This window comes from Equus caballus, chromosome 27 (genome assembly GCF_041296265.1).
Source record: "Equus caballus isolate H_3958 breed thoroughbred chromosome 27, TB-T2T, whole genome shotgun sequence".
Classification (NCBI taxonomy): Eukaryota; Metazoa; Chordata; class Mammalia; order Perissodactyla; family Equidae; genus Equus; species Equus caballus.
The window spans coordinates 50804406-50811956 of record NC_091710.1 but is presented as its reverse complement, the minus strand read 5'-3'; the positions used below and the strand labels follow the sequence as shown (position 1 = coordinate 50811956).

The 7551-nt window shown below is 42.4% G+C and overlaps 1 long non-coding RNA gene across 1 annotated transcript; it reads right to left on the bottom strand.

The window, feature by feature from the left end:
* Nucleotides 1–247: 247 nt before the first annotated feature.
* Nucleotides 248–6379, bottom strand: LOC111770906 (uncharacterized). The gene is made up of 3 exons (XR_011433415.1): nucleotides 6122–6379; nucleotides 4123–4234; nucleotides 248–2219 (listed from the first exon to the last, which is right to left on the bottom strand). It is a non-coding gene; the product is annotated as an uncharacterized lncRNA (long non-coding RNA).
* Between the last annotated feature and the right edge of the window lie 1172 nt (nucleotides 6380–7551).

Below are 7551 nucleotides of genomic sequence, written 5' to 3'. Positions count from 1 at the left end.
CCAGGACATTAGCCCAGACGTACTCATGCCTGCATTTCCATTGGAAGAGACGTGTTTAAAATTATAAGTGTCAGCCAAGAGGTGAAAGGGTTAAAAAAAAAAAAAAAAAGCAACTCAACGCTTCTATATGAATAAATGGCAAACCACAGTGAAACTGAATGAACCAGGGCTACAGGTGTCAGCAGGAAGAACTTCAGGGACGATTATTTGATCAAAAGGTAAGGTACAGGATGAAACAGCATATTGATAAATGTTCATGAGTTTACTTGCAGGAAATACATATTGTTAGAAGTATACGCATTACCATTTGAAAATGGTAAACAACAAATTACCACATGTTTTCCAGGAGGTGATTGGATCCAATGTGATTGGATCATGTTGATTACACCAGATTACTGTTAAGGATCACCTGCCCTTAAGAAGAAGCTGGTGAGGAAATGTCCCCACAGACAGTCCTCAGGCATCCTGGCAGCTGTGTCACTTCCTGCAGAGTTTGTCAGCGCCCGCCTCTCTGAGAATCTACTGACACACAGGAGGAGGACAGAAGGACTTCAGGGTGGTGTCCAGTACAATTTTGGTCCTTGGTTTCCACATCAAAAAAATAGCCTAACTGGAGAAATAGGCATCTATGTGGCTTTTGATGTTGGAGTGGGGATTCTGTAAGTTGTAATTATATGTCTTAGGAGAGAAACTGATAAAATACATGAGTCAAATGCAAATTATTACGTGATGTTCAAATCCCCCTGAGTTGTGTAGAATGTAAGCAGTTATGGAATCTAGTGTTTTGCTGAGGGAAATCAAAGGCTAAATAATTTATTTTTCATTCTTCATTCAAACATATACATTTCACCCTTATCAGAAACGATTTTAAAAGTGGAGCACTGAGGATAAAGCAGTGAATGGAACAGTCCACACCTTCAGCAGTGAGGCCCCCAGGCTGAAAGGGAGACAGCCTTTTTCTATGTTAAGTTGTAGCTGGAAATTACTTCCTCTCAGGTCAAATGTGATCATCTGAATTTTGAAGAGGAAAGCATAGCTTACTCCAGATTTTTAAATATCATGGCCAGAAGTTAGTGGTAGCATTCTTGAATCATTCTTTATTTTGAATGTCTTAAAAACTGTTGTGTTTCTCTTATCTACTGTAGTCTATTGTGCTAACCTTCATGAAGTCTCAAAAACAAGCCATTCTTGAGTACACATTGATCTTCGACATTTGTAAGTCCTTGTCTTTTCTAGGCAGGGTCCTATTCTTGGAAAGGGTCATCATGGCAGAGGTAGGTAAGTGTCTCCTCATGTGACACCACTTTGTGAAAAACAGAAAGCAGTTGTTGGTTTGGTTGGTGGTCATTGAGGCTCTATCTTCTCCACTTGTAGAGAAGTTGTGTGAGTGACAGCTCTCTCTGTGTTGACTTGACGTATCTTCCCTTTTCATGTGAAATGGGACATCTAAGAATTAATACCTGAGCAAGGCTGACCGAAAGCTCCAAGGAGATAAGTCAGATGGCAAGTCAATACAAACAGCATCAGCATCACTGACCCTCACAGGGGAGAATGTGATGAAGGACAGAGGGGACCTGTGGGACAGAGGGCTCTGCACAGGAGGAGGAAGATACTAGAGTAAGTGGAGGCTTGAATCTCTCGGGATGAGCGGGATCCACAGACTCCAGAAAGTGGTATGTGCCTGGGATGTTCTGCACGGGTAACTCAGTTTTACCAGCGCATACAATTAGCACGGCTTTGGATCCCATCAGCAGGCAGATTGCTCATTTAGAGTCTCCGAGGAGTGGCCTCACTTCCTATTATGTCTACTCTGGTGTTTATCAGATCTTGAAATATATCTCATTACTCTCTAATCCTTCCTCCTAGTGTCCCTCTCTAACATTTTCTGTGTCAGGGCCATGCTGTCTTAAATATCCTAGCACCTAGTGGGCAACATGCCTATGTCCTCTCCTCAAAACCAATATTCAAATCGCAAAATATGTCCTTAAATTGTCTTTGAAAGCCGGCTGTGATTTCTGCTGATTTACTGATCCTGTTGTCTTCCACCCACAGGTGCAATGCAAGGACTGCAGAGCCTTTGGGCACACCACAGGAAGCCTGAGCTGCCCCATGAAGTGGTAAGATGGGGCTCTGTGTCCTTAGCCCTTGGGCCAAATAAAGAGAGGAACTTGGAACCAAAGAGCCCTGGAAGCTCTGGAACTCAGGATCCTCTAACAAGACTGAAAGAGAGAAGAAACAAAGATGAAAGAAAGTGTGGAAGGTTGTAACCAATCCTAGGTCATTGTACCCTAAAGATACTTTATTTAGGCACCTCCCCACCATGTGTACAGCCATCTCCAGTAAAGGACCTCCACCCAGGAGGGAAAGAGACAAGAACCCCATATCCTTCAGGGGTCCGAACCAGGGAGAAGCTCATTCCACTCTTTAAGAAACACTAAGAGGGAGAGAGAAGGGCACAAGTGGGACCTTTGCACATCACAGACACAAAAACAATAGCCTAAATTAATGGGGAAAACTGGCCAACTATCTGCAGTTGATCGATGGGTCTGAGATGAGGGACAGGGCAGTCCTAGCAGAGTTCACAAGACTTCAGTACTTGCCTCACCCTAAAACACTGAAGAAGACTGGACCCCAAGAATTTTTATTCCTGTTGTGGACAGGACAAAAAGAATAGGCGAGAATTGCAGCTGAGCTAGGCTTGTAACTTAGGAATATCCAAGGAGACTCCAAGGGATAAAGCAATAAAATTGGATGGAATTGATAGAACATGGTGGCCATCTGAGAGTGAGGCTCCATTTCCCTTCTAAATACCCTGGAATTCCTGGTACACCTGCTCTTTTTCTCTTCTGGGTAACCTTGAATTGCTTCACTCCCAGGCTTCTTCTGGGTGATAAACTCCTTAAAATTCCATTGTCTCCAATGAGACTCCAGTTTACTGGTGTATCCTCAGTTGTCACCTTTCCTTCAATCTTTCTTTGTCTATGGTTACTTGTATGGTTGTGAACACCATGCTAGAGGGGGCATATGCAAATGATAAATTAGATGCCTCCAAAAACTAGAATCCTATATGCAAGAATATCTTTTAAGTTGCAATAAATAGTCCCAAATAGTCCATCACACACATTAAAAACAGCATTAGCTCTGACATTCCCAGACAGAAACAGCTTGTTTTGACTTCATTAACAAGACATAATATTTAAAATGCTTACTTTTAGTATGACAAAATTATAACAGGTTCATATTATGATTTATTTTCTCCTCAACATAACCGGGTTGAATTTCTTTTCATACTAAAATGACCACTTGTAATAATTTTGCTGCTAAATTTATTTTTACCTGCTCTGCAGCTTTTAGTTTAGTTGACTTCCATGTTCCATTTATTGAGAGGCAATCCTAATATATACTTTAGGAGCGGTGTCTTCTCTTACAGCATCCTAGCAGACCAATGCCCCTCCAAATTCCAAGAGGAAATCTGTCTTAGATCCTGTTCTCACAGGTCAGCCAACTCTCAAGAAAAGTGCCATGAGATACCCTTCTGTGTCTCCTATCAAAAAACTTCAACTAAACTTCTTTTTGCCTACTGGATAAGATAGTCAAGGAGTGGATACCACGGATTCCCTCCAGCCTACATTCTGGTACTTTGGTCAGGACTTTACCCTCCTTGTTAAGCTCACAGACAAAGTGCCTAATGTTGGCTCCCGTGATGCTCCCCAGGCTGCCACCAAAGTACTTGGCCATGGCCCTGCCCTAAATCCCCAGGTTCAAGCCAAGTATCCTATTGTGAAATCAAAGCCAAACTTACAACCTGCCACACCTATATTTGGCCAGGAATCCAAACTCTGCATCTTGGTAACAGACAAGAGAACTGCCTGGATCTCCTTGCAAGATTGCCCCTGTCAGACCTCCAGGAAAGAACTCACAAACACACAGCATACCATAACAAACCTGTAACCACTCAGTAGTTGCTGAATAAAGTTTGTTTAATGTAAAAACATATCCTGTTTTCTGAAACTTGCCCTGCTCAGACTCTGTTTCTTCCTCTATTCTTCTCTCATTTACCTGAAGTTAAGCAAATAATGGAACCTTTGGGGGAGACCATGGGTGATCTTCATTGAAACTCACTGTGTTTCTGTTGAGAGATGATGGTTGGATGTCAGGGCTTATGTCCTGTGCCTTCTTTCCCGGGCTTAGTGCTACTGGAAGTATGTCTGGAGGGATGACCATCACCATGGACCTAGTTAAAAATGAAAATTTATGGGTCCATCTTAAACTTTCAAAATTTTAATTTTCTAGAATTGAGCCCTGTAGAGCCAAGATTTTTCTTCGTTCATTAGAGCGTGAGAAGGAATGTTAGCTAAAGGGTTCCCAACTCTGAGTTCCCATAGAAATCACCTAGAATGATTTAGGGAATACAGTTATCTCTGAAATGACGTCAGGCTCTTCTGGGGTGGCCACAGCAACAATGCTGTTTTAATAAAAGCTTCATATCTTCTTACATCCTGATCCCTGTACTTGCAGATCAAAGCCCACATAACCCTGCTGGAATCATTCAAAACCCAGATTACCATCTATGATCGACCCTTCTATTCCCTGACTCCTGTAATGCTCAAAGGATTCCAAAAGGTAGAAATCTTTCAGTGTCTCTCCAGAGTCTTTACATTGCCAGAAATAAGGAGCAAAATGATTTTGGTTTTGTCAGACTCTAGAAGACAGTAATGAGGCAGGATGACGGCCATGAGACAAGGGGCTACGGGTCGAAAGGAAGCACCTCTGACCTGGGTCCCAAGAAGACTGGACCATTTCAGAAGTTATGTCAGGCTAGTGCTTCACCCAAGTGTGGCCTCATGATTTTTCCCTTGTTTGCCAAGACCTTGTGCACTCAACCAACGACTTCCCTGCTCCTGAGGCACAGACCTCTGCAGAATGAAGCACCTGCCAATGGGTGTTCTATAGAGAGGTAGGAGCGGTCATTTACTCTCCCGAAGGAAATCCTCTACAGAGCTATGTGAGTTTTCTTGATGCTAGTGAGATCTTTTCCCAAATTAGAAACTGTAAATAGCATGTGACTCAGCTGATATCTGTGCTCACCACCTCCAGTGGTTCTCAAACTTTGCCACCCGCTGGAATCATCTGGAGAGATTTTAACATCCCAGTGCCTGGGTTCCAAAAAACACACCCCAGTTGGTATCTCTGGGAGTAGGACTAAAAAATGTATATTTATTAAATCTCCCCAACTGAGTCCGATGTGGGTCAAGGTGAGGTCATGCTTACCTCACTTTGATCTGCCTAAGATTCACTTCAGCACACTGTCAATACGCATGCATTGATGCAGTGGGGCTGAGTGTGCCCGAGCATCTGTATTTATAGGAAACCACGGATGCTATCAAGCTCCCCTTTACCCAGTGAAAGAGACTTAGGTGAATAAAAGTAATTTTTAAAATGATCTGCATGCTTAGAAATAAAAATCATGTACAATATGTCATATTTGGGAGAATTTTAATATTGAAAGAACATTTTACAATACAACTTTCTAACGACATTGGATAACCCAAATGAACAAAGCCATGACAATATTGCACATCAGAATTTGCACTGAAATCGTTCCACAGAGTCAAGACATCTCATTCCAAGACAGGGAACGGTTTAAAATCTGCAAAGCACATCTTTGAGCCCTTTACCCACTGTCCCCAAATTCAGAAACTGGTAGACAAATATGGATTAAATTCCTAGTCTCCTATTATCTTCCAGTTTAAAAGTCATCCCCATAGGGGCTGGCCCAGTGGCATAGTGATTAAGTTCAATTGCTCTGCTTCGGGGACCCAAGGTCCACCAGTTCCAAACCCGCGTGCAGACCTATGCACAGCTTATCACGCTATGCTGTTGTAGGCATCCCACATACAAAACAGAGGAAGATGGGCACAGAAGTTAGCTCAGGGCTGATCTTCCTCAGCAAAAAGAGAAGGATTCATGGTGGATATTACCTCAGGACCACTCTTCCTCAAAAAATCAAAAAAAAAAGTCATCTCCGCAATTTGACTCAATCTTATAAAACGGATTTCAATATAAAAGAACTTTACACACCACTTTGATAAGTACCCTTTGAAATGTAACTTCTACTCACACAATGAAAGAGGGCAGTGCTGCCTGTGTGTCTGTACCGAGGTATCATCTTGGTTTCCACAATTTGTACACCCAGCAGCTCTGGGCAGTGGCTGATTCAACAGAAGTAGCCAGCTCCTTGTGACTCTTTCTCTTCATTCAACAGTCACCTCCAAGTTTCCTGGAGCTAGAGGACATGTTTGCACTACCATGACGTGTCTCACTACAAGTCATTCTCTTCAGAGGAAGAGGAATCTTGAAAGTTCTCATAGAGGACAGTAGATTCTAGAACGTTGGGTGGAAGACCAAGTGCCCTGGACACAATGCAGGTTCCAAGGTGACTGAGGAAGCGTCAGTGGGGGAGTTTCCTTTGGGGGAAGGCTTTTATAGCGTTTCAAGGTCACATGACTGTGTGAAGGGGATATCTATCAATCAATCAAGCTAATCTTCCCAGCCTTGATCTCAGCTGATCTTGAAGCCTTGAACTATCCTGTCTCGTTTAGCATTTTCACCCATTTTGAAACTCCTATCTACATCCATGCATACTTGTAAGAATATCTATTCTCTATAAGATAAATAAATGTTTGTGTATATGCCTGTTTCTTCCTCCAGTTCGCATCGTTGTTATTGTGGTAACATATGTGTGACATAATACTTACTAATTTAACGCAGTGCAGCTTAGAGTTCTATGGCATAGAGGAAATTCAGTTGTACAACCAAAACTGTCATCCATTTTCCAAGCTTTTAATTTTCCCCAACCGAAACTCCATGTCTATTCAACACTAAGTCTTCATTTTTTCCCTCCCTGCCGACCTTTCTACCACCATTTTCTTTTATATCTGTTTGAATTGGACAGCTCTGGAAATTCAAAGACAGGGCATCAGAGAATATCTGTCCTTCTGTGAATGGCTCCCTTTGTACTTTGTCTCGTGACTCAAATCATTGTTCTCGAGAAGTTTCTGTGTGGAGAATCGTAACTCTAGTTCACTCAGTGTAACAGTCCTTTACTATGTAGTTATGTCGGTGAATGGGAGCTTTCTCTTTTAGCCTCCTCTCTGATTGGTTGATATTTGTATTATTTTCACCATTTCTCTTCCACTAGCCCTCAGTCCCACGGAAAGTGTTAGGCTCGTGTCTGGGTTTTGATTAAGAGACAGGAATGGAAATGTTGAGTAACCTCATTGGGGAAATTCCTCATTTAGTCCAAGGGAACTTCTTGTCCTACAAAGCAGGTCAACAAATACCACTGCCACTATTGCTGGTGGAGTGTCTCCATTTTTCCATACAGTTGACAGGCTGGAGAGTTTCTACAGTTTGTGACTTGCATGCTTTTGCGATTGTATCAACTATTAAATTTGTATTTCTTTAATCATCTATGAATCTGATCACATGACCTGAGTCCACAGCCCTGTAGCCAGGGCTAGGTCCCATCCTGGTCACTTCCACCCTGGG